Source organism: Triturus cristatus, chromosome 8 (genome assembly GCF_964204655.1).
Source record: "Triturus cristatus chromosome 8, aTriCri1.1, whole genome shotgun sequence".
In the NCBI taxonomy this organism is placed as follows: domain Eukaryota; kingdom Metazoa; phylum Chordata; class Amphibia; order Caudata; family Salamandridae; genus Triturus; species Triturus cristatus.
In genome coordinates this window covers 89,887,387-89,915,127 of record NC_140591.1, presented here as the reverse complement: position 1 = coordinate 89,915,127, position 27,741 = coordinate 89,887,387, and the positions used below count along the sequence as shown (strand labels likewise).

The following is a 27,741-nucleotide window of genomic DNA, read 5'->3' as shown; positions in this document are numbered from 1 at the left end:
AAACAGTACACTTCTGCACCTGAACTGAAGATTATTACATAATCTAGCAGGTCCGAGTGTGTGTCAACGGCGTTTCGATCCCGTGTAAATATAATATCATCATCAGGACTGTCAATCATATGCCTGAGACAAGGCTAAATAGTATAATACATTAAACACCTAAATTACATAATTCACATCGTGCATCAATCATCAACAGGCCTGTCAATCATCGGCCTGAGACAATTCTAATAGTACAGAAATACGAAATGAGATGAGTCATACAAGGTGGACTGTAATGTTAGGCCAGTACTACTCCAGTAAAAAGTAGAGAATTCTGCCTGTCTATTCCATTCATTTTTTGTTAAGCGACTCCAGCCCGGTTCGATCATACCTCAAGAATAAGAGGTCACAGTATCAAGCCATATATAAAATGACAAATTTAGTGAAAGGTGCAGGAAAGTGGTGCCACCATCGGTGTGAGGCATGCGTTTGTACACAGAATTAGAGGAGAAATAGAGCCCATAGGTTATCATTAGAGCTGCCTATTAGTCTTTACTAGTATAACTTTCAATTGGGAAGATATAGAGATTTGGATTTTGGGTTCTCTGAACTCACGATTTAAAAGCATATCTTTCTGTGAAGGTGGTTTTTAAATTGTGTGTGTGTGAAAATGCCACTTTTAGAAAGTGGGCATTTTCTTACTTTACCATCCTGTGCCTCTGCCGGCCTGTGGAATCCACGTCTGGTTTAGACTAACAGTTGGGCTGTTAGTGCATTCACTTTAGAAACTCACACAAAGGGAGCTGAGGTGTGCCATGCATATCCTGTTTGCACATCACCGGAATGATGGGACTTCATGAGTTAGAGTGGTGGGAGGATTTGTCACGGATGCCTGAATAGGGCTGTGCCTGTCATCTCACAATGCTGTCTTCACCCCCCTGTAGTGTGTCAGGAGCCAGGTCAGGGCAAGGCAGAATATGTGCACTACAAAAACTATCCTTTGAAGCATGCCTACTTCAAAGACAAAACGTAGTATAAGTATTTAACCTGTGACTCCATATTTTGAGAACTCTTCTGGATCGAGAGGAGACTCTGCCAGGAGAAAGATCAGGAGAGCTGTGAGGAGGAGTACTGCCCCTTTGATGTGTTGCTTTGCTGGGATAGCCTGCATTTGCTGCTTCTATCTTGGAGAGACTGAGGGCTGGACTTTTGCTTTGGTATCCTGCTTGAGAAGATTCTCCAAGGGCTTATGTGTGCTTGCTTCCTGTTAAATAGTTTCAGGGCCATCAAAGACTTCCCCTGCAACCTCCTGCACTCCTCTTCTGGGAGTTCTGATCTGCCAAGTTCTACTAAATCCAGTTCTGGCCCTTGGAGGTGGTTTGGCTGCTTTAAAAACTGAAAATCCACTCATTGCTCCTTCAGCGCTGTTTTCAAGGCGCAAGCTTGCAGTGCGGTTAAAAAAACAATAAATTGCGGTGCTGCAGCAGAACAGATCAATGCAGCACCTGTTGCGGCTGCAAGAACCGGTGTAACCCGAGTACAGAGCACTGAGTCTCCAACGTCCGAAGCCCCCGCTCCAACGCAGGCCCTGCTGTTGAAGAAATCAATGCATCACCTGCTCGTGGGTGAAGAATCAACTCAGCGCATGTTTCGCCGTATCGGCTCCAGCGCATCTGGATTTTTCACTCATCGCACCTATTCACCAAATCAACATCAACGCAAGGTTTCAGTAAGGAACTGAGGCAACGTGTTCGAACTTCGACGCATCATCTCACCTCACAGAAGGAAATCAACGCATCACCTACTATGAGAGCAAAGAATCAACGCATCACCTCCCCTACATCACAGCCAGGAATCAACGCATCACCTCCTCTGGCAGTAAGGCATCGACGCATCACCTCTACAGCAGGTAACAAATCTATGAATTGCTATGTTTTTGGCACCTCATCTCTCCTGTGCCTGTTTTCCTCTTGTAATTTTGAGGCATCTCAGGTACTTTGTACAAAAAGTGATGCACTCATAGTTTCATACAGGCTAAACTGTTTTAAACCTTTATATATTTTGATATATGTATTTGGATTTTTGTCATTTTTGTCTTTTTTTACTTAAAGATTGGTGATTTTTCTAAACTGGTGTGGTGTCCATTTGTATTGTTTTCACTGTGCTACTGTGTGTTTCTAAAATAACATAACATGTGTATTTATAAAGCAGACGTTCACCTCAACGAGGTCTCTTGGCACTGATTAACAGATGTTTATTCTTACCCAACTCATTGGTACTCATTTTATCAACCTCAGATGGATGAAAGGCTAGGTGGACCCACCGGAATTTGAACCTGTGACTATGAGGTCGAACACAGGCCCCTGCAGTGGATGCATTAGTCCAGTGAGCCACCGGACCCGGATGTTTATGTACAAATACTTTAAACATTGCCCCTGAGATAAGCCTGACTATTCATGTCAAGCTACCAAAGGAGTGAGCAGGGATTATTTAGCTGTGTAATCCTCTTATCTTGACTAGAAGGAAGGGTCCCTACTTGGAGAGGGTGCAAGTCACTGCCAACTAGAGACTGCCATTTCTAACACTCTTCAACCAGATATCTAGTTAAGTAATCAGCTCTGATATTTCGACTGCCAGGAATAAACGAAACGTCAAAGTCATATTGCTTTAACTTTGTGGAAAGCCTAGGGATGCGCGGTGAGTGGTCTTTAATCCTATCCCCTGAAAGAATGGAGACAAGTGGGCTGTGATCCGTTCGCAAAATAAATTCATTACCCCAAATGTATGGATGAAATTTCCTAATAGCCCACAGGCTAACAACTCTTTTTCAATTACTGAACAATTCATTTCAGATCCTCTCAATACTGTCGAAGCATAACCCAATGAGTTTTCAACACCATCTTTTTACTTGGGTGAGAACGGCTCCTAGTCTAAAACTGCTTGCATCAACCGTGACAGTACATTGCACTCTTGGATCCATCGGCTTCAAAATCATTGACCCTACCAATTGAGATCAAATCCATTCAAAAGCCTCTTAACAAGACTTATCCCACATAAAGGTAACATTTTCTTTAGCATATACGTCAAAGGTTTTACTTTCTTTTTTAAATGTTCTTTATTAGTATTTTCACAATTGTATCCAAATCCAATGAAACAACAAAGAATTCCAGATTAATTCGCACTCCCCCCACCCACGACCAAAATATACATAATATAGATGTCAGATATTTGCATCCATTTGTACAAAAAAGAGGGGAAAAAAAGAGGAAAAGAAAGGTATAGAGCAGAATATTGAACAGATAGAAACATTTCATTATTATTCATTCAGAGAAATCCAATTAATCAAGAGAGCCCAAATGGCTAGTCCTTTCATGCCCAAAGACTGCAAAGGCAACAAATAAGAAAGTACGATTTGAATTCCGAGAAAGGGGGTCTCCCATCCCTAATACAATTAATTGAGGATTAAGATCTATTTCCTCGCCAAGTATACTTGCTAGCAAACCTCTGACACTACATTTCAAGATATCCAGTCCAGGGCATGTTGCAAACATATGGACAAGATCTGCTGCTGGGTATTGACAGCGCGGACAGGTAGACCCAGCTACTCTACCCCATTTGGCAATCTTAGAAGGTGTTAAATACAGATTAAACCACATTTTGAAGCATTGAAGTTGTAAGTTAGTAGCCATAAAAGATGTCTGAGCCATAAATAGTGAATCCTCGGCATCCCCGGATTCAATCTCTAACGAGTTTTGCCATCGGCCCACATGTTTAGTCATATCATCGGGCATTAAATCAATTAACAGATTGTATATTCCCCCCAACGTACTTGAGTTTTTAAATAGTATCTCCATTACCTGTACTTTAAGGAAACCAGAGGTTCCTCCAAGTTTTGTAATCAAAAAATCTCTTAATTGGAGATATAAAAAAAATTGGCGAATATCTAGCCCAAATTTATCCCTTATGGTATCAAACAATAATAAATTCGACCCATTTGTAAGATAGCCAATTGTTCGTATTCCTTTGTCATACCATTGCATCATATACCCATCATTAAAAATATAAGGAAGGAGATTATTCTTATATAAAGGGGTATATGCATTGAAACGTCCAAGTCCCAGTTTCTTACGGACTGAGGTCCAAACCTTATATGCACATATTAGAGTTTTAAACTTCTCCCGTTTGTAATAGTTAAAATCAATGTGTCGCAAAAGATACCCCTTAGCTTCAGATCCCAGAATCGTTTAAAAAATAGAGACAGAGGAGTTATCCCTTGTTAGGTCATTTTTTTCATTAAGCAGTATCTCCATATTTTGTAATATCGCAGCCCAATGAAATAATTGGAGATTAGGTACTGCCCATCCACCTCTATCCTAGGTAGAGTTAGTAATCTAAAGGCTATGCGGGGGCGACAATTTGCCCAAATGACTCTAGAGAAAAGTTGATTCATTGAGGTAAACCATATATTATTGATAGACAAAGGTATGGTCCTTAAAAAATATAAAATCTTTTGGAAAAAAATCATTTGAATAATATTACATCTGCCTACCATAGTGAGCTTCAAATTCTCTAGGCGGGCAAATTTGGTTTTAAATTTGACAGTTAAGGGGTTTAGGTTATTATCTACAATTTTTGAGACATATGCTGTAATTTCTATTCCCAAATAGACCGCTTTTTGAGCCACACGTATATCGTTTAGTTGAACACCATTACCAATCAAGATCTGTGTTTTATTTTGATTTAGTCGATAGCCGGAGAGTTTCCCAAAGAAGTCGGCTTCTTTCTCAATTTCCTTTACAGCCATCACAGGATTGGAGGAAATTATGGCAAAATCATCAGCGTAAACCAATATTTTGGTATTTTCCCCAATACTCTGAATTCCGGCTATCAGATTATTGGCTTCTATTATTCTAATCAAAGGGTCTATATAAACCGCGAACAATAAGGGTGAGCAGGGGCAACCCTGCCGAGTCCCTCTGCCAATAAGAATTGGTTCCGTCATCTCCCCCATGATGGAAATACGGGCAGTGGGGCTACGACACATTGGTCTTAAAGCTATAATATATTTCTCCCCTATTCCTCTATCTTTTAATGTTGCCCATAAAAAAGGCCAGGAGACCCTATCGAATGCTTTTTCCGCATCCAGCAGAATAAATCCGATAGGGTCTCCTGTAATGCCTGCAACATCCAACAAAGTAATGACCCGATGAATATGTTTGATTGTACTTCGTCCAGGTACAAACCCATGTTGTGTTGGTGATACTAATCGCTTAATTATGCCAATATCTTGGCATATATTTTGATATCGTAATTTATCACAGTAATAGGCCGATAAGACCCCATTTCATTAGGAGGTTTTCCCTTTTTGGGGAATATAACTATACTGATTTTGGAACCCCCAAACCATTCTGGGCATTCAAGAAAACTTGCTTCATCGTTTCTAATAGCGATGAGGTAAATATTTTGTAGAACTCTCCAGGTATAGCATCTGGCCCAGCTGCCTTGCCGCTGGCCAGTGAGCTAATGGCATCCTGAATTTCTTCATTTGTTATAGGAGATTCTAGGGCTGCTCATTCTTCTTGAGTACGTTTTTCCCTTGCATTTCCATCCAAATATTTGACAATAACTTCTTCGCAGCTATCATTGTCTTCATGGTAAAGTTTCTGATAGTATCCGTGAAAGGCAGCACGGATTTCGCTGGGTTCAGTAACCGGCCCTTTCTCTGGATTTTCTATTTCTAAAATGTTGCCCTGCGTAGTGCGTTGTCGCGCATGCATCGCCAGTACATGGCCCGCTTTTTCCCCGCATTCATATAATCTTGAGCGCCAAGCAGTGTATTTCCCTGCTGCTTTAATTGCTGATGCTTCTGTAATGGCAGATTTAGTGGTAGCGACTCTATTTCGTGCTTGTTCTATTCCTTGGTTACTAGAGATAGCTTGAACTAATTGTATTTCAGCTATATTCAATCTTTGATATTGATCTCGGAAAAGTTTTTTCTCTTTTGATTGAGCAGTCCATCCAAAACTAGTTGTTCCCCCTCTAATCCCAGCTTTCAATGTGTCCCAAATTATTTCGACCGTAGCACTTTCCCTATTCTCTTCTAAAAATCGAGGAATCCACTCCCTCATATGTTGCAGATATTCATCTACGTATACCAATGCTCTATTAAACGTCCAACGGGAAATGGGGGGGTCTTTCTTGTCTGAACCGCAATCTCTAAGATTAGTGGGTTGTGGTCTGACATTACCCGTGGGTATTTCTGAATATTTGATTTTATTAATATCTCTTGTGATACAAAAAAGTAGTCGAGTCTGGCATGAGTCTGATGAGGGGCAGAGAAAAAGGTATATCCCACGTCCTGAGTATTCAGCTTAGACCATATATCTGAAAGGCCGTGGATCTTGCATAGGTTCGAAATTGCTTTGAAAACTTTAGGTTTACGTCCCGTGTAAGAATTTCCCCCAATGACCCCAATTTGATCACTTAGATTAATATTGGCATCCCCACAGATAATAACTGGTAGAGGCCAGCCTACTAATTCAATATTTATCCAATCAAATAAAGTTGGATCGTCTAATACCGATCCATATATAGAACATAATGTTAAAGCATAGCCCTCAAAACAACATTGAGTAACAGCCCATCTGCCATATGGATCGGATTTAGAGCATAAAATCCTTAGGCCCAAGTTCTTTTTTGCCATAATTGCTACCCCTCTAGTACGAGACCCTTGAGTAGTGGCTGAAACTAAATGATACCCTTCTAATTCGTTAATCTTAGATCTACTAGCCTCGATGTGGGTCTCTTGAAGACAAATTATATCGGCTTTCATGTATTGTATTTCTATATTAGTCCTGCGTTTTTTCAAGGGATTATTCAAGACACAAATATTAATTGAGGCAATCCTTAATTTATTTAACACCATTTGTTTTTTAAAAAAAATAAGCAAATATATAGCTTATCCATTCTGCTTTCCTTTCCATTTTCCATCTTAATCATTACAAAAACTGCTAGTTCTGACAGCTTCAACACCACACACAAAGGTGCCCCCCACCCTAAAGTACCCCAGCCCTTCTACCCCAAGGCAAAAAATGTCCAAGGACCCTCGCGATGCCTCCTGCATGAAATTGCTCCCCCCGCCGCCCGTCCAGTTTGTCCCTTTAGAGAGGGACAAAAACAAGAAAGGAGAAAAAAAAAAATCTCCCCCCCTTCCATAAATCTCCTTATCAGCGCTAAGTACCCCAAGTACCACAAGCCCTTTAGCTCGATCCTGTATAATCCTATAGAGAGACCCCTTGCTTGAAAAAGAAGAGAGGGAGCAAAAAAAAGAAAAAGGAGATTTTTATGAAACCAAAAAAAAGAATCATCCACTAATCATTCCTCATTCCTCTACCCCTCTGGTCCTGTAGAGACTTTTGTCTTGGAAATGTCATTCAAATACTCTTGAGCTTGAATTTCAGAGGTGAATAATCTTGTGGTTCCTTTATAGATAATTTTGAGTCTTGCTGGACTGAGAAGGAAGGCATCTGCACCCGTTTTTTGGAAGAGAGAGATTAGCTGGCGGAGTTTCCATCTTCTCTCAACAGTACTATGGCAGAAGTCCGGCCTTACAAAGAAAGAGAAACCTTCTGCCGAGCGTCGTGATTCGGGCCTAGCTTTATCAAACACTGCCTGGCACAGTAAAAAGTTACCGAAAAAGATTAAAATGGCTCTTGGTTTATGATTAGAATTGTTAGTCATATTTATTTTTAAGCATAAGAGGGTGGCGATGGACCCGCTGAATTTCCTTCTCCCAATCCAACTGTCCAAGTTCAGGGAAGCCCTCTTTCATCAAGCGTAGGACAAAGCTTCTGATATTGTTCCCCTCAGCAAATTCCGGAATGCCAAGAAGTCTTAAAATTTTGCGACACTGGCGGTTTTCAAAATCTTCAAGTTTCCACATAACGTCAGTCATTCGTGATTTGTTTAAGTGGATTTGCCGAGTCGATATCTCTGCGCCAGTTTCTAGAGCCACCACACGTTCCTCCAAAACAGTTGTTCTCTCTGCAATCTCTGTACAGGATTTGTTAACTTGACGTATTGCACCCTGTAATTGTTTTGTGGCATGATGAGCATGTTTATGTTCTACTCTTGCCTCGCCTTGTATTTGTTTTAGGGTAGGCTAAATCAAAGTCATTGATGGGGGGAATCTGATTTACATTGTCAGGCTTTTCGATTGTTTTTATATTCCCAATATCATTATTTTGTTTGCTGGGTCCACCTTTTTTGCCCATTAGCTCGGTAGTTAATTAATCCCATTTGAGCTGGCTATGATCGGATCCTGATTGATCAGACTCATTGATTGTTCCATGATTTTTAGATCTTTTCCTTCGTTTAGTTAAACAAGGGAGTCGTTTTTGTGTGCTGGGATTAGAAGGAGGGCTATCAGAGTCAGTCCCGGAGTTCTCAAGTTCTGAAATGTCACTCATATTAGATAATTCTGAGTCCTCATTCAGAGAGAAGATTTTTTCTCCATATTCTGGTGTACGTAAGCCTTCCTCCATTATGGTAATTGGCAGTATTTTAGAGGATATGGCTATGTTGTCTGTCATGTGCATTGCCCCAGCCAAAATTCCAAGTTTATTCGTATCCTTGTCAATATCAGTAAGATCATTTACCCCCGTATTAACTACAGCTTCAGCATCTCCCCAATCTGCTTGTATTAGTTCGGGGTCAGTTAGTTCAACCACATTAGAGAGATTAACATTGTTAATACCGTTAATACTCACAGCATCAACTCTCTCTGTAGTGACATTTGTTTCAGGCGTTCCCAGTATCTCCAGGTTGTTTTTTATGGAGTGCTGAGGGTGTCTCCTTCCCAGCATTCCTCAATTTGTTGAAAGGTTTTCCCAGTCCGGAGAAAATTCCAGGAATTATCCGTTGTTTAGTAGTCCCGGTGCTTAAACACGCTATATCCCGCATCTTGTTTTTCGGGAGTTCCACATCATTTGATCCAGCCGCTGGAGTGGCGTCCCCGGTTTTAGCCCCATTCACTGTTTTCCTCAAAGCAGCCTGCCCGGCTGCTGTCTCAGCTGTACCGCCGATCATAGCGGTTTTCTCAAGTTTGTCCCGCTTGAGATGTTTGGGCGGCATGGTATTTCTTTCCTCAGCTGATCCCGCTTGAGCCAGCGCCGCCGCCGTGAGCACCCTCGAAGTCGCTTTCAGCAGCTTGCCGGTGAACATCCAGGTAAAACAGGTACGTTTCCGCTGTTTCACTGTCCCAAACAAGTTGCGCCTCCGCATTGCTAACAGGAAAATCCAGTAACCGCTACCCATCGAGAGTGGAGGTCAATTTATTGGAGGGTTCGGTGGAAGATTTCAAGTACGGAAGAGAGAAACGCTGGACGAGCGGCGCCCGCAGCTTTCACACAGCCGCCATCTTGCCTCTAGGCAACCGGTGGAGAAGCATCAATGATAGCTGTGACAAGCCCAGGCCTTGGTTCAACCCCATCCTCAGACACAACGGCCTTGATTCAGAAAGGGCCTACGCACGTGTGGTGGAGACTCAGCACGGGCGGGATTCTCATTGTGGAGATTCCGCCCCAAGTGCGGAGACTCTCCACGACTGCAAGGCCTCCGCCATGAGTGCGGAGGCCCTTTGTCAATCAGGCCCTTCATGTCTATAATATTCTACCCTATCTTTCAAACACTGACACTTTTCCTCTTTCAATGCCATACCCTTTTCCTGCATTATCCTCAAAACTTCTGTTAAAGTATTATCATGTTCTTCTCTCATTGCTCCATAGATCAAAACATCGTCTTGAAAACGGCCACATCTTTGACATCCTTAAACATCTGAAACATTATCTTCTGAAAGACTGCGGCGGCCTACGCAAACCCAAATGGCATCCTGCAGTATTGAAACGTGCTTATGGCTGATATGAACGCTGTAAGATGTCCAGAAGACAGATCAAGAACTACCTGATGATAAGCTGCTGTCAGATCATGTTTTAAAAATCATTTGGAAGCACCGATCATGGTCAACAATACAGTGATCTTTGGAAGAGGATGTGAATCTACCCAAATATGCTTATTCAAGCTTCGAAGATCAACAGATACTCTTAAATCATTGCTCTTCTTACGTGTCACAACCAAGATGACAACTATAAGGGGGACTCAACAGGCTTGATAATACCTTTTTCACACAATTCTGTAAGGTCCTTTTCTAATTTCCCTTTAACACTAAACGGCACACCTCAATTTCTGTTTGACTGGAACAGCCCCACCCTTGACTTTCATCTGATGTGTGAACCCTTTGATAGTGCCCAATAGCACAGTAAAGACTGGGGGAAACCATTTCACAACTCCCTCTGTGAAATCATTTGACCCAACAACCGACATTTGATCTTTGGTACCTGGTCTCCACACCATTTGGAACAATCCCTGGTGAAATCATCCCAATATGGACAAACCATTACCGCCATATAAATCTTTCCAAGAATTGTCTTCCCTCGGAGCTGCAAAATGTCTCCAAAATACCCAGCGCCCTCAATTTTGCGACCTTCTTAGAACACTGGTGACCTGTCCGGTGGTTCTAATGGTCCATTGTCCTATTGTCCCAAGTTTATTTGAACAGTTCTTGGGTGACCATTTTGATTTTGGCCCCAGAATTGTATATTAATTTGCTTGCCACCATTTCCTATTTCAATGTAAGTGTCAACACATGTGTAAGGATCACCACTCACTAACGAACCCTAACTACCCTCCGTAGAATGTATGATGTTACAACGCATACATTTACAACGCATGCCTTTACAATGCAGTTTTTACATCGCAACATCCTTTACAACACATACATTTACATCGTATGCCACAACAACAAATTTCTTAAAACTACATTTACAACGCATTCCATTACATTGCATTATACCTTTACAACGCATACCATTACAACGCATACCATTATTATTCTAACTTCAGGGGGTGCAACAGTAGGGTAAGTGTTGGATAGTGTAGGGGTACTATGCATTGTAATGGTATGCGTTGTAATGACATGCGATGTAATGCCTGCGTTGTAGTGACATGCGTTGTAGTGTCATGTGTTGTAGTGACATGCATTGTAAAGGATGTTGCGATGTAATGACTGCGTTGTAAAGGTTGTTTCCCCCTCCGTAACCATCATTAATTACCATGTTCCTAAGATCAACTTGTATTTTGTCTTCTTTGTCACATTCAACTTCAGACACATTAGCCACACCAGCACCACTTACATTCATTTGATTGCTCTGAAAATTATTTCAACTGCTTCTCCTACTTTGGCACACTCTGGCAAAGAGACCAACCTTGCTACACAACCTGCATGTTAAATCTTTTGCTGGACACACCTTGGGGCCGTTGGTATAAGTTGTGTTCCCACACCTAAAGCATGTGTTTTGTTGTTTGAACAACAACCTACTGTCTCCCCATGTTATGTTGACTGACTTGTCTTCCTTCATTTTCACTGTCCTTATAGTCTCTTTCTCGACTTGTCTTTGAGTCCCTTTACAGGCACTTTAGACATTTCTATGCTTTTCAGCGTTCTAATGGTTTCCTCAAGACACGGATTATCTATAGAGAGTAGTTTCTGTTGTATAGACCTGTCTGTGCACTTGCAGATGTATTGATCCCTGACTAGTTAGTCAGTAAATGCCTTCAATGGCAATCAGCAACCAACCTCCTGAGTGCTGAAATATATGTGTCAACATCCTTACTGCATCTTTGTTCCCTCTTAAAGAACCTGTGTCTGAATATTACCAGACTGGGTTGAATGTACAATCTGAGCTCCTGTTTTTTTAACTGTTTCTATATATTCATCCGGTTCATCACCTTTATTAATTGGAAGCGGTGATTGATGTGTATAACCAGACCTTACTTTGAAACCCATCGACATTTTTTCGTTTTAGGGCGATAATGTGACGTTCCTATCGTACCTAAGTACATAACAAAAGAATCATAACAGTTTTTCCATGCTTTTGGCAGATTTCCAGATATCTCTAAAAATGGTGGTGGTGGTGTAACTGACTGCATTGTATGTATGGGCTAGCTGTTTATATAGGTAGTTGAAATAATATATTGTTTTTAAAATATCAATAGTGAAGCACCCTTTACCCTCTTACTATAATAATACCTTGGGTGTAGTGTTATGAGTGTGAAAACTGGTAAAAGTATTTTCAAAATAATGATTAGGGTGTAGTATTACATTGTTAACATCTAACTTGCCAACACGGTGTATTTTAAAAATATGTAACCCAGCAGATATGCTTTTACAACCTATATTTCAAATAATACAAGCAAGTCACTGCATCAAACAGGTGTGCGCATCACCGCAAAGCCTAACTTATCAAACAACTTCAAGATGTTCTCCATAATAGCAGGAGTGCGCATCACCATAACATGCAAAGAATCTGTATACGTAAAACATAATTTTACCACAACATCGATACGCTATTTGAGCGTCACTTGTTCTATTTGCCAGGTGTGTGCATCACCGTGCTGAACGCAACATTGAGGTGAATCCAAAGTACAACGCTACTGTGTGCGTAACTTTTTCACCACCACACTACTGAAAACACCCAGTTTTTAAAAATGGCTGCACATCGACGCCTGCAGCAGTGCATGCTATATTATACATCAATTAGAATGGGTTGAAATGGTTGCAGAAAGTGGATCCAATATGGCGGCATGCCAAAGCTTGCGGCAGTGCGTGCCGTGTCGCAAATAAGCTAGACTGTCACTCTGGAAATGTTGCGCTTAGAAAGGAATCTACATCCAATATGGCAGCCCTAATGTCTGTGCGTAGGATAACATCAGAAAAGTCTCTGCTGCTATGCCAAAGCGATCTGTTTTCCTACTGCATACTAGATAACCTTGTGCATGTGCACTGACTGCTTCTTTTCCCTTTTACTTTGGGAAAACTTCCTGTTTGAAAACGAGCCAGTATCTGTGAGGCCTGCACAAATAACATGGCTACAATATGTCCTTCACTGGGAACCAAACACCAATTGTAGCGCCTGACTCTCAGAGGGTAGCGTTACAGAGCAGTCTGAGGCTTACTCAAGGGAGGTGGTGTGGGCTAGTAATCGCCATTTGCAGGTGTGCAGAAATAACACTCAATAATTGATGGTCCAGTCTGTACTTTACTTTATAAAAGTAAGAGTACATTTATTAAACACACACACTACTCAACACTATGCAACAATTTACAAATATACATAAGCTATTGGAATTATTTTGTGACATTGCATAACATCTCCACCCCTCTTGCGGGGGGGGGGGGATCTAGTACCACCACTCCCATGTATGCACATCACCTTGCCCCCAAATGCAGTTAGTTGAACATAACCTGGAGCGAGGGCCCTGCGCACTGGCCTCATCCCAGTGGCGACCCACCCCATTACCTCAACAAGCATTTAAAATAGGCACACCTGCCCTGGTGACACACAACCCTGACTGAGCATTTCCTACTGACCATGAAGTATACACCTCTATATCTTAAGGGCTAACAGTCTGGGTTCTTCACCTAAACGCAGCAGCAAGAATACATGTTGAGGCATCCCTTCAGATTGACAGTACTCATCATCTTTGTGGATCATTAGAATGCTTTGCAATTACAGCCCCTAAAGGCATCACAGATTAAATCACAGAATTACGCATATACAGCCAGACACCCTAACAGGAATAACTGGCAACACAACCCCACTTGGCTTATGACATCACCTTACACAGGTACTTCACATTACACATGTGACCTTCAGTCCCTCTGAAAGAAATAACATCGGTAAATGCACTACGGGTGCAATTACATCTCTTCACCTCCAGGGGATGCCCTTCTCTAGACATCCCCAACTCAACCCTTCATTCCTTGGAGCACTTCTCAATACACACCCAGCTGTAGAACAAAATGTACAGCCCAGGAAGTGTTAAAATGCAGGCTGAGCCCTTGAGGGGTTATTCCCCCTGAGACTTAGGGAGGGACTCCTTTTCGTCGTGCTGGGGGAGGCTGCGTTCTCCTGCGGCTCCCTCTGCACCCTTGCACACACCTCGTGGTGACCCCGTCCTCCTGGGGCCACCACCAACCGAGGAAAAGCTGTTTTCCATTGCAGGTCGGTCCGAGCCTGCAAGGCATTGTGGGCGCTTGTGAATATTAGAGCAGCGGCTCTCCCGCTACGTCGGGGAGAGCCGCGATGTGTGCCTCCGGCTTCCTCTGGGCATTGTTGGAGGGGCCGGTCCCACCCAGATCCCCAGGTGAGTCCTACAGCTCGGGGAGCCCACCCCCAGCTGACCTGCTTATTTTCGGGGGCCTGGTTCCATCCGGGCCCCTTGCACCCCTTCTTGGTCCTTTCGGGGTCTCGGGCCTACCTGGAACCCCCGCATGCCTACACATTGGAGGGCAGCCCACCCCCAGCTTCCCCCGCCCGGCCAGCACCCTCGCATGCTGCCGCAGGAGCCAGCACTGCAGATTTGGTCTGCCAGCGGAAACTCGCGCTGGCCTCGGGGGAGTGGGACGGCACTCCTCCTGGCAGCTGCGGGGGAGCGTCAGGGGCTCAGAGATGGGGTCCCGGGCCCCTGTCGCGCTCCCCGGCTTGCCTTCTCCGCTGGGGCCCAGAGTTGGGATCCCGGACCCCTCCTCTGCCTTCATGGGGAGCACGACGGTGCTCTCCGACTTGTGTTCTTCAGCGGGGGCCAGGGTGGGCTCCAGGCCCCCCGCGACCACCTCTTCACGGGGAGCGCTACGGTGCTCCCCGGCTTTGCTTTGGGGCCCGGGGATGGGGACCCGGGGCACTATAGACCTCGCTGCAGGGGGCGCGACGGCGCTCCCCGCCTCCTCCTCCACACACGGGGCCCAGAGTTGGGATCCCGGGCCCCTCCCCCTGCACATCTTCGCAGGGAGCACGACGTCGGTCCCTGCCTTCATGTTCAGCGGGGGCCAGAGTGGGCTCCTGGCACCCCGCGGGGCAACTTCCCGGGGTGTGTGATGGCGGGGCAGCCCCCGGGACCTCACCCACCCCGGGGGCTCATCTTGGATTGGCGGCAGAGCCCCACGTGATCTGCACCCTTTTCACCTCTTCTTGCTCCTGGTGGCGCTCCCCAGCCACTGGGAGCACTTTTCTTCGCCCTCTGTGTCTCACAGAGGTTGGATTCAGCAAGGAGCTGTCTTCACTGGCTCCCTGCGCCAGTCTTTCGCCTGGCTCTCCTCCTGGGCCTCTCTTCTCCCTGCGCAGAGGCCCCTGCTTCTGCGTACTGGTCCTGGTTTCTTCTACTGGCGCTGTTCAGGATCCTGGCACAGTCAAGGGGTTCCTCCTTCTAACTACCCATTGCGCCAGGCTCCAGCACCCTCTGCCTCAGCAGACTACACCCCAGAGAGAGCTTCTCTTCCCGTGCAAACACTCTTAAGAAGTTGGGGAGGGGGCTGGCAGGAAGTCTCTGTTTGCCCTATCACACAGCGACATATCACTTCTCTGCCCCTGCTCCCTCCTTCCTGCCCAGGCCTCTGGGTTGGTTCAAGATGGCGTTGTCCAGGGCTCTCCTGCCACATGGTCTCTGAATAAGCCCCTTCCCCCCTCGCTGCCTTCACTCCTTGGTGCAGCCTGGTGCCTGGCATCCAGTGACAGCTGCTGATGGATGAGCCTGTAGCTCCACCCATCTTCTCTTCCTTGGAGAGGAAGCCTTAGCTCTTGGAAGAAAAGTCATCAGTCCAGCCTGCTGAGGTCAGCCCCCAGCCAGGCCATGGTTATGGCTGACTCAGAGAAATATGACATTTCTGGATGACCCAAAAGCAGTACAAATATGACTTTGGACTCTGCAGAATACTTCTTCTCACACCCGTTACAGTGGACTTTAGTGCGTGTCTGGAATTTGTAGGCCTTAGGAAAGTGACACTAGCCCATGGGCTCCACTTCCCCATAGGGGAATAATAAAGTGAAAAACACAGTAAAACACACTGACTTTCCCTGTCATGTTTCTTCCCAGTGTATAAAGCCTATTGCATGTCACCACCCAATTCTGTATAAGTCCTGCCACACCATTCACTTTGTAGCAGCTCCTGGACTGCGCACGCCAGGAATCTCCCCTGCGCAGCCCACACACATGTGCACACGCATGTACACATGCGTCTGCATGTAACCAGCCCGGTGCCCCTTACTCCAGCTGCTGCGCAGCGGCCTAGTCATGCTAGGGGGACACCGGTAAAATCCACATGCAGTCTCTTTCATCATGAGTTCACTGTGGGTGAGTCCCAACTTATGAGGCTCTCCCAGAGTAAAAGCTCAACAAATAGGTGCTCAAAAAGTGAAAAACCCAGGTGGCCCAGAGTGTCTGAACCACCTTCTAACCCTTCCGAAAATGAAAACTTTGGTGCAAGCCACCGGTATTCGAGCTCTTAAGGCAGTTGAAAACTGGAGTAAACCAGGAAAGCACCTCAACGAGGTAGGCCCAGTGCACTCTACTTCTTTGATGATTCAAACGTGTATTCTTCAGTCTCTAACACCTTCAGCTTGTTGCCAATCATATTGTAGTAACTACTCGATTTAAGTTTCCGATAAAGTAGATTTAATCATTAAAATTGAGACCGCACTGAAGGAGCATCCTGTCAAAGCAACTGCTCACAGACAACTGCCGATGCTCAGTCAAGTGACTCCTCACATTCCAATACAGAATATATGGACATCATGAATAACAACACAACCCATCTTGACACCATGAGCATACAACACTACACAAAAGATTGAGAAAAAAGAATAATGATCAAAATCCATGACTTACAGTTTGCATGCAGTTCCCTGAAGCCAGTACTTAGATCACTGTGCTATAGTAGAATATTAGAACTTATAAACTGGAAGTAACAGAATAATCGCAGTGTCAAAAGCAGTAGCCCACTTGTCTAAATAGAATACAAATCGGTGACCTGCATATTACACGAAGCACATGAACCCTCTGAGTCAAAACTGCGACTGGACAAAACACAGAACGCTCCCAGTGGTGTAGCAAGGAGGAGAAGGTGGTATGCTGGGGTGGTCCGCCCTGGGTGGCACGCGTTTTGGGGGCGGCAGCCTCCCCACCCCCCTTCTATGCGTTTGCTGCGGGCCAGCAATTGCAGATATATCTCCAGCACCCCCCACCCCCGCTCTTACTGCAAAGTGGCTAGCTATGCCACAGAACACTCCCAGAACGGTGTTAACCATTAGAGTTATCTTACCAATATTATAAGCCCCTAAACATTGCTCATCACACAATGATCTATGGAGCAGGTGAGATATATTAAAATGCAGCCTATTTGTGACCAATTAGTTACTCTGGAGCAGATTTACTTTAACATACGTCTTGTTGCCAATTTCTTTGCAGCATACTTTTTTTAATGTATAAGTTAAGTGTCAGACGTTGCTTTTCATACTCCGTCCCTCGTAGCTCCACTCCCTTTTCTCTGACAGACCTTGACCCTCAATTTAAGGGTTCCCGGTGTAAAGTTTTTTTCCAGTTCCAGCACACAGGGTGCTTCAAAATATATGTGTGTGGACAATTTCTTCCGGGCACGTCACCGGTGTCTGTCACTCATGTTGTGAGTGCGCCTTCCAGCGTGGCTCTTCCGGCGGAGGCTTCGGTGACGTAACAGCGGTGAGGTGGAAGTAACTGCAGTGACAAAAGCGAGCGCTCCAGCGGGGGCAGGGCGGTTCAGCCAATCAGAAGACGACCTGCAAGTCGGGCCCCCGGAATTATCCCTACTGATGAAGCAAAAAGGGGCGTGGTCTGGCAGCAGCAATGGATAAATACGTAGACTGACGAAGGCCGTGCTCAGAGACGCTGGAGAGCAAGAAAGAGGGGAACCTGCAGAAGAGAAGCCAAGACGGGGCGTCTCCAGAGAAAAGAAAAAAAAACCACAGCGCTCTGAGCAAACAAACTGCAGAGAAGTTCATCTCGAGAGAGCCGAGCTCCGGAGGGTCCAGGCTCAAGGGAAGGTCAGAGCTCCTGAAAGCTCTAAGGAATCCAAGCAGCCAATGATTCCAGCTTGATAAAGTCTGGAGGTCGCAGCTCCGGTGCCCGAGTTCTTCTTGGTGCAAGCTTAAAAAACTCCCGGGTCCAGGAGGTCTTTGCTCCAAAAGGGACACATTTCCAAACAATTCGAAATCCACTACCTCTAACTCAAGAGTTCTAGCTTCCGCAGGACACTGCAATAGAGGGTGCCAGCTCTAGAAAGCCATTGCTCCAGGGGATTCAATCTCACAGGGGTTCCAGCTCAACAGGTCTGAACTCCAGTAGATCCCAGCTCTAGACGATCTTGGCCGCAGGAGGTTTGTGCTCCAGAAGGTTCAAGCTCCGCAGCTCCATATTGTGGACATCATGGGCCTTTTCCTGAGCACACTCTACGACACTCTAATGGGCTTTCGTGGACTGAAAGCTCGGATCTTAATGCTGGGGCTCGACGCTGCCGGGAAAACGACAATCATCTATAAACTTAAGCTGAATGAGACCGTCACCACTATACCGACCATCGGCTTCAACGTGGAAACGGTGGAGCCCACCAGGAACGTGTCCTTCACTGTCTGGGATGTTGGTGGCCAAAGCAAAATCAGAGCTTTGTGGAATCACTACTTCATCAACACGGACGGCCTGCTGTTTGTGGTGGACAGCGCTGACCCAGAGAGATTTGAGGAGGCCAGAGCTGAGCTGGTGGCCATCCTTGAGAATGTGGAAATGCAGGACGTGCCTTTTGTGGTCCTTGGTAACAAGCAGGACTTGCCTGGAGCCAGCAGCCCCTCCGAGCTGGTGGAAAAGCTTGGTCTTCGGAAGGTGCGGGGTCATGAGTGGCATGTCCAAGGATGCTGCGCCACCACCGGGGACGGACTGGTGGAGAGTCTGGAGAAGTTGACTGACATGGTCAAGCAGTTCAGGAAGAGCAGGGCAATTTGACAAAGACTGATTTTGGCCCATTTATGTTTTGTGGATTGGAGAGACTCCAAGCATGAGATAGAGAGAGAATGTGGTGCCCCGCCTGGACTGAGCGCATCTCTACTCGGTGACCAAAGGGAGGGGTCCCAGGTGTGCTGCAAAGTTGTTTCCATCCTGGGGCCTGCATTAAGACTTTTCAAAGCTATGAAATACTGAGACAAAAGACTCAAACAATACAGGTGGAGAGAGAAGTTGAGATAGTTTGCATTCGTCAACCGTCATGGTTATACTTTGCACATTCCTCTCCTTCCATGGCAACATTAATTTATTTTCATAATTAAAAGCAGAGGCTCATCAGTACCTTTGTTGGGGGTAACTTCCTATTGACCACGGCCTCTCCGTGTATACATACAGTGTAATATGTTTTTTTTCCAAAAACAATTAACTGCTGAAAAACTTGCTGTTTCACTGCAAACCAACTGCAATATCTAATCGTGTTCAACTTGAATAATAACTGTTTAAGATCACATTTAGCAATCTTTATTGTATTTAAATAAAAAATATATATTTTTAGCTCAGTTTCGGTGTTGAGATTTATGAAAATAACAATGTACTGTAGTCACATATTATTTTTCTTCAGGAAATGAAACATGAATGCAGCGTTGGGTGTGAGCTGTAGTGATACCAAGAGAAACTTTAGAACTGCTCTGTTGTTCATTTATGTTTTTATGATATGATTTTACAGTATCTGTGTAACTCTTAGTCTGAAGGTACAGAAGTCGAGGCCAACACTGAACAAACAGTGCCCCGCACAGGGATCAAAGTCACACCCTCAGCCGGGCTGGTTCTAGAGCCGGGATTCTTAATCTTTTGACTTCTGTGGACTCCCACTTAATAATTACTGAAATCCGGGGACCCGGCCTAAGCAATTGCAATGATTTTAATTTAATCCACAAACAAATGCAAAAAAAAATCATCATTTTCAACTTTGGCTACTCGTCATCCGCACTATAATCTGTTTGATTTATCTGCACTGCTTTCACGACTCATTCGAGGAAACCAACTTCAGGTTTACATTTTGCTTCTTTATTGACAAACACTTTATCAATCTGTTAATAGTATTTACTTTTTTTTAAAAGTCATGGACCCATAATCCAGCATTGGGATAACACGCATATTTCCATACTTGACATAATTCAATGACTAAAATGAGGCAGGAATTTCTCAGGCTTAAGCATAATAATGCCATCCCAGGAATTGACATAATTTGATGTGATCTAGATCAGCTCACGGGGGTAACAGGTGTGGCTTTGATACACAGGACATCACCATGAGGGAGTTGATGGATAACATGAGTTAAATACCTTAAATAACCCTATAGAAGCATGTCACCAGGGGAGGACTGCAGCCCTATTTCTGTGTAGTCATTTGCCACTCCTTTCTCACAGACCATATGTGGCCTCCAGCTTTATCTTTGACATTTCTCGGTGCTATTTCTACCCTGTGTCTCTGGCCTTCTACTGTGTCATATCCAAACGTCTTACTCTCCGTTTCACCCCTTCCTTGCTTAAGCACAGCGCTTACAGGCTTTCGTAGTATCAGAATTTGCTTGTGCTTTTAACAGTAAGGAGGAGGGAGAAAAAAGGAGGAAGGAGAAAAAGAAAGAAAGTAAAAAAAGAGACACAAGAATAGAGAAGAAAAGATGGGGACAGTAGGAGATGGGAGATTTGCAGAGAAAATTGAAATTGTGGCTAGTAGAATACTGGTGCAGGCACTTATTTTGTCCAGGTTGGACTACTCAAATGCCATCTATCTGGGGGCTCCGTTATCCACCACTAAAGTTCTACAGATCGTACAAAACTGTGCAGCCCGACTTCTGCTAAATATCCCCAAACGTCTATCTGCCAGGCCGGCACTCTCCTCATTACACTGGCTTCCTATTCAGGAGAGGATAAAATTCAAAGTTATGTGTATTATACAAACATCTTTGACTGGAAAAGGCTCTACTCTGATAGAGGACATGATACACCTTCATCTCCCTCAGAGAACATTGAGATCAGAGGGTAAATATTTGCTGACAGTTCCTAGAATAAAACGCACCAGATGTGGAGGTCGTAGGTTTTCCTACTGTGGTGCAAAGCTTTAGAACCCTGTCCCCATCCATATCCGATCACAAAATAATCATTCAATTTTTCGCAAACAACTAAAAACTCTACTTTTTCCCTGAAGCACTTTGAGGAATAGAATGTCCATTAGCGCGGGGATGCCTACGGGTAACCAGGCGCTCTATAAATGCTTTTTCAATTACTGCTAACCAGTGCTAAAGTGCTTGTGCTCACTCCCTAAAACATGGTAATATACATATAGGTCACCACTAAAGTAGGCCCTAGACAGCCCATAGGGCAGGGTGCATTGTAATTAAAAGGTGGACATATACTTTCCATGTTTTACATAGGCCGGTAGTGACAAATTCACAAATTTGTTTTTCACTATTGTGAGGCTTAGCTCTCCTATAGGCTAACGTTGTGTTCCCTTATTACATTTAATAACTGGTAGCTGGCATTTTCTTGTCCTAACCTTTTGATGCCTGCATCTTGTTTCCTGGGTCACATGACTAGGTGTAGTTGGCATTTGTGCATTCGTCCCAGACAACTACACAATAGAGGGACTACATGTTGCCTGAATGGGTCATCTCAGGCACACTTTCACTTCAGAGACTGTGCTTCAGGTCTAAAACAAAGAACTTCAAACTAGCCTATTATGTCAGCCGACAAACTGGGACCAAGGCAGGGAGACAGGAATTCCAGACACGTCTGTTGAGCTAAAACTCCAGAAGTTTCTTCCACTTCAAAAGGGGCACCAGGTGTAAAAATAAGGCTCCAGAACCACTCTTCAATACATTTCTGGAGCTGCAGAAGGACTCTCAGAGGAGTGCTCGGCTACCTGTAGCCTGCTGTGTACTTCAGTGGGTTGTACTGCTGCACCAAGAGTACTACCCTGCTGCCTGAAACCTGCTTTATGCCCTCAGAGGACTGGCTTGCTGCCTGAGACCTGCTTTCTTGCTTGAACATAAGAATTTTAGAGGGACTCCAAGGGCTATTTGGTTGGCCTCCTGATCAGAGCTTCAGGGACAGAAAAGGCTCTAACCATCTTGAACTCATACCTGGACATAGCCTGAGTGAATCCTAACCCTACAAATGCTTCTCTCCAGTCCTGGACATTTAGAAGTGGTGCTAAATGTGTCCAGATAGCCCAAATCCAAAACTTGAGACTTGGGAAATGTTCTGCTAAAACGTGCTCTGAGAACCAAGAGGAACTGGAACCTACTTGCTCGCCGATCCGTGCAAGGTGCATCGCTGCTTGGACTGACTTCACAGCAGATCCAGCTACGTTCTACTCTGCAGCAGCAAATCCTGTTCAACAGCTCTTCACTGAAAAGGTATCTGCTCTCATGCAGCCCTCGTTGAATACAGCCTGCAGCTTGGTCCCGTTGGTGATTTAAGACTTTCAGAAATGAGACTAAGGCCCTCATTCTGATGTCGGTCGAACTGCAACCAACGGCTTGTCGGTTGTGGTCTGACCAACATCTGCTGCTGGGGTCTGACCACCGCATTACATTGCCTGCAGTTGGAGGCAGCAGGCATACGGACCGTACAAAGCTTTCCGATGGACTTTGGAGGGACAGCAATCCCTACAATAGGGGCGGTGCCTAATCAGGCACCGCCTTTGGGATTATAATGTCCCTTTCCGCCTGCCGTTTTGTGGCTGTTCGCCCGCCATGAGAATGCAGGTGGAAAGTGACTTTGGGGCTGTCCAGTAGGGCCCCCTTCCCCTCTGGCCCTCCGCTATGGGCTTGGGGGGCACAAAAACATTCCTGCACCATGTGCCAGGCTCCGCATGACGTCTGCTAAACGGTGCAAGGACATTTAAAAACGTTATATTTTCTATTGAAGGTTGTGCTAGAGCCCGCAGGACAAGCCAAAATAGAAAATGTACACTTGGCGACCGCCGTAAAGGTGGTTGAATTGTAATAATGCCAGTAGGACCGCCAACTCCATGTCGGCAGTCCAGTTTCTGAAACGATGCTGGTCAGACGCTTGTCCGAGCGGTATCGTAATGATGCCCTAAGGTTGAAAATATGAACTTTCAGCTCAACTTCGCCCGCAGCTTCCGACAATGACGCCTCCTCCTCGGCCACCGCCAGCTGCCTTGCCCTACTGAACTTTACCTTCTTAGACATCGTTCTTAAGTTTTTTCTCCTGAGTCTGAAGGTAAGTGGGATCCGGGCCCAATCCATTTTCTTTATCCGAACCGCGCTACATCGTGGTCAGCCATAACTTTTGACTTAAACACGGTCTTGTGCGCCTAAATGTCCTCGGTTGGCGCTTTGATCTTGCATGTGCTATTACACATTAAACTTTGACATTTCATAATTCCGGTTCTACTGATTGGATTTTTGGTGTTTAGGTGTCAAATAATTTATTGAAATGTAGTCTTTTGTAAATTGGTGTGGGATTTGTCTTGTGTTGTGTTTTCAGTTTACTACAATTCTAGTACTGCATACATACTTTACACATTGCCCCTAAGCTGAGCCTGACTTCTTTTGTGCCAAGCTACCAGAGGGTTAAGCACAAGTTACTATAGTGACTTTTTGTGGTTCACTTTGAGAAAAATATTGGCTGTTGCTTGAGAAGGACTAAGCAAACACAAGGAGATGATGGACGGACCGCTGAAACTTTTCAGTCACTCACCCCCAGTCACAGATCTGGGTTGAATCCATCATCGTTCTTTAGCTCACTACACCACCTCACTTCAGACCCAGCTATATGCAAATCAGTCTTGACCCTGTGCCTTATAGAAACAGTGCTGCCCGAACTGCCAAGCCGGGTCTTCCCTGAACTGGAAACAAGCATCCTGGGGCCAGTTTCGAAGGTAACACCCCTCATAAGCCAGGCTAGCTTGAATCCAGTGCCAAAGTGAGCAAGGGACCCACGTATGGGCATATCCTGCCAATTAAGGGCGAACAACGCAAACACAAGGAGATGATGGACGGAGCGCTGTAACTTTTCACTCACCCCCAGCCACAGATCTGGGTTGAATCCATCATCGTTCTTTAGCTCACTTCGCCACCTCAGTTCAGACCCAGCTACATGCAAATCAGTCTTGACCCAGTGCTTCATGGGAACAGTCTGGCCCGAACTGCAAAGCCGGGTCTTCCCTGAACCAGAAACAATCATCCTGGAAGCAACCGGTTATGGGGTAACACCCCTCCTCAGCCAGGCTAGCTTGAATCCAGTGGCAAAGTGAGCAAGGGGTCCACGTCTGGGCACACCCAGCAAGCTAAGGACGATCAAAGCAAACACAAGGAGATGATGGACAGAGCGCTGAAGCTTTTCAGACACTCACCCCCAGGCACAGATCTGGGTTGAATCCATCATTGTTCTTTAGCTCACTTCGCCACCTCAGTTCAGAACCAGCTATATGCAAATCAGTCTTGACCCTGTGCCTCATGAGAACAGTTCAGCCCGAACTGCCAAGCCAGATCTTCCCTGAACCGGAAACAACCATCCTGGGACTGGTTTCGGGTTAACAACCCTCATCAGCCACGCTAGCTTGAATCCAGTGGCAAAGTGAGCAAGGGACTCAACTGCCAACTTATGGTGAACAAAGCGGTACAAAAGGGGGTGGTGATGGACGGAGCATCAGAACCAATACAACACTTACACCCAGTCAACAGATCTGGGTTTGATCCATCACCGTTCTTTAGCCCACTCTGCCACCCCAGTTCAGACATGGTCATATGCAAATCAGTCTGACCCTGTGCCTCATGGGAACAGTCCAGCCCGAACTGCCAAGCCATGCCTTCCCTGGACCGGAAACAAGCTTCTTAAGACCGGTTTCTAGCATTTCAGCCGTCTTCAGCCAGGCTTGCTTGAATCCAGTGGCAAAGTGAGCAAGGGACTCAACGTCTGAGCATACCCTGCCAACTTATGGTGAACAAAGCGGTACAAAAGGGGGTGGTGATGGACGGAGCATCAGAACCAATCAAACAGTCACACCCAGTCAACAGATCTGGGTTTGATCCATCACCGTTCTTTAGCCCACTCTGCCACCCCAGTTCAGACATGGCCATATGCAAATCAGTCTGACCCTGTGCCTCATGGGAACAGTCCAGCCCGAACTGCCAAGCCATGCCTTCCCTGGACCGGAAACAAGCTTCCTAAGACCGGTTTCTAGCATTTCAGCCGTCTACAGCCAGGCTTTTTAGGTGCAGGGAAGCACTGCTACATTTCTTGCAGCGCTGTCCAGCACCAAAAACATGCATTGAGGGTGGCCCAAGTCATATCCCCATGTTTAAGTCATGCTTTTTTGTGGTGTTAAAGTCCTGCGGGTAACGGGGTTCAGAGCAACTTTTTTTATCGCTTTGCGGGTCCGAGACATCAATGGTAATAGAGCGAACTGGTGTTAGCGACTTTTTTCGTGAACGTTTGGTAAGGAACGCCTACTTTGCATGTCATTAGCGATAAATATCGCTGGCATGCAAGGCAATAAAAAATCCGGCTGCTATCGCCGGACAGCTGTCGCTAACGCCTGTTAGCGCGAGCTTGATAATAGCACGATTAAAAAAACCGCATTAGCGGCACGAAAGTGCAGCTAATGCTGTGATAACTCGCTTGATAATATGCCCCCTCGTTTCGTATGAGGACTTACACAAATGTTGATTTAAATGGCACATGCTAACTTTTTTATTTAATACTCTTATACCACCACTCATTCGAGTTTAGGGTATCAGAGTGCTTTACATCACACAGAGAGGCACAATAAAGCATACAAGTGTGTAAATCAATTACAGGAAATGTTACTTAAGTGTTATAAGGTGTAGGAAACACATATCATCCATACTTGTAGACATTGTATGTTAAGAGATAATAGTTGGGAGAAACATAAGTCAGGAAATAAAACGTAACACAGTGATTGTAGTTTCCTGTAATAGAATTTATTACTTCCCAAAGGAAGTTTTCTTTGCAATCTTAGAATAACAAAATGTAGTAACTACTTGAGTCATGTTTCCGATAAAGTAGATTTCATCATTAATATAGAGACGACTCTTGAGGAGGATCCTGTACTGGCAACTACTCACAGGCAACTTCCGTTGCTCAGTCAAGTGACTCCTCACATTCCAATACAGAACATAATGACATCATGAATACACAGAACATCATGAGATCATGAGAATAGGACAGTCCATTATCCATTTCCTCTACAATTTCAAACAACAATATAGCAAACATAAGGACCCCAATACAAAAAACAAAAGAGGATAAACATAAAATGATAATATCTGGTGTTTGCATTAGCGTCCCGCAGAATTTCCAGGCAGTCCCTACCTGTGTCCAGTCCGTGAGCAGCACCTGGGGCACGCGTTTCCTCCCTGCCGCCGCCGCAGCAGCCACTCTTTCTCGCGGCCGCAGTGTGCAGGGGGGACTCGCGGCCGCAGTGTGCAGGGGGGACTACAGCCCCCAAGCTCCTCCGCGGTGGAAGCCCGCCACCGTCATCACCGCGCCTGGAGGCACATATATCTACGGACTTCCCCGGCAGAGCGGGTGTTTGCATTAGCGTCCCGCAGCATTTCCAGGCAGTCCCTACCTGTGTCCAGTCCGTGAGCAGCACCTGGGGCACGCGTTTCCTCCCTGCCGCCGCCGCAGCAGCCACTCTTTCTCGCGGCCGCAGTGTGCAGGGGGGACTACAGCCCCCAAGCTCCTCCGCGGTGGAAGCCCGCCACCGTCATCACCGCGCCTGGAGGCGCATATATCTACGGACTTCCCCGACAGAGCGGGTGTTTGCATTAGCGTCCCGCAGCATTTCCAGGCAGTCCCTACCTGTGTCCAGTCCGTGAGCAGCACCTGGGGCACGCGTTTCCTCCCTGACGCCGCCGCAGCAGCCACTCTTTCTCGCGGCCGCAGTGTGCAGGGGGGACTACAGCCCCCAAGCTCCTCCGCGGTGGAAGCCCGCCACCGTCATCACCGCGCCTGGAGGCGCATATATCTACGGACTTCCCCCACGACGCGGGACGCGCGCGGGCGGCGCCGGGCTAAGCCCGGGCAAAGGGCGGGCCGTCTGTGGCCGTCAGGGGCCGAGGAGGCCGGGCCGGGCCAGTACTCTAACGCTTGGAAGGAGGTCGCTGAAAGTTGAGTGAGGTAACGGGCTGTTTGACTCATTACCTAGGAGGGGAGGCTTGTAATATTTGACTCGGGATTAACAGGAGAAGGCCTAACTACTGTTAGAAACTATAAAACCTATAGTAGTGGCGTCATGCCTGCAAAAACCCGAACACGCCCTGTAAAAGCCAACACAATGGACCTAACAGATACAAGGAAAACGACTAGAACACTAAAGACCCCCCCCACATGTTTCAGCGCCACAAACGGCAATCAACCGAATGTTGCTTAAAGCCATTGGTGAGGTCTCCTGCGAAATTGCACGCACGGAAAGGCGTCTCTCATTAACACCTCAAATGAGCCAATTGATCTCGCCCTCCACTACCCCTTTATTGACAATTCAGGACTCGGCTTTGGAATCTCCAGAGATTGTTAGTTTCCCCGCACAGATATCCCTGGATAAGTGCCCAAATACTAGGGGTAAAGGGGTTATTACGCAAGCTGGCAACAGGAAAGTGAACAGTAAAAAGAAATCCAGACTTAAGAAATGTAGAGGCCGCCCAGCCATCAACAATAATGAGACAGTAACTACCATGGCGGAGGGAATAAGGGACCAAGCAATGGGTGTACAGGTCCCCCCCGGCCTGGGCATCAAATATTATTAGTGACTTGAAGTTATACGTTGAGCAATTGATCGATG

The 27,741-nt window shown here is 45.7% G+C and overlaps 1 protein-coding gene and 1 pseudogene across 3 annotated transcripts in view; one reads left to right on the top strand and one right to left on the bottom strand.

Moving 5' to 3' along the window:
- The window catches only part of LOC146801398 (uncharacterized), a 459,470-nt gene that overhangs the window by 171,079 nt on the left and 260,650 nt on the right, over positions 1 to 27,741 (bottom strand). The gene's annotated exons all lie outside the window — the stretch shown is intronic.
- LOC146801401 (uncharacterized) lies at positions 17,794 to 19,460 on the top strand (annotated as a pseudogene). Its single transcript, XR_014967624.1, has one exon. The product of XR_014967624.1 is annotated as an uncharacterized LOC146801401 (transcript).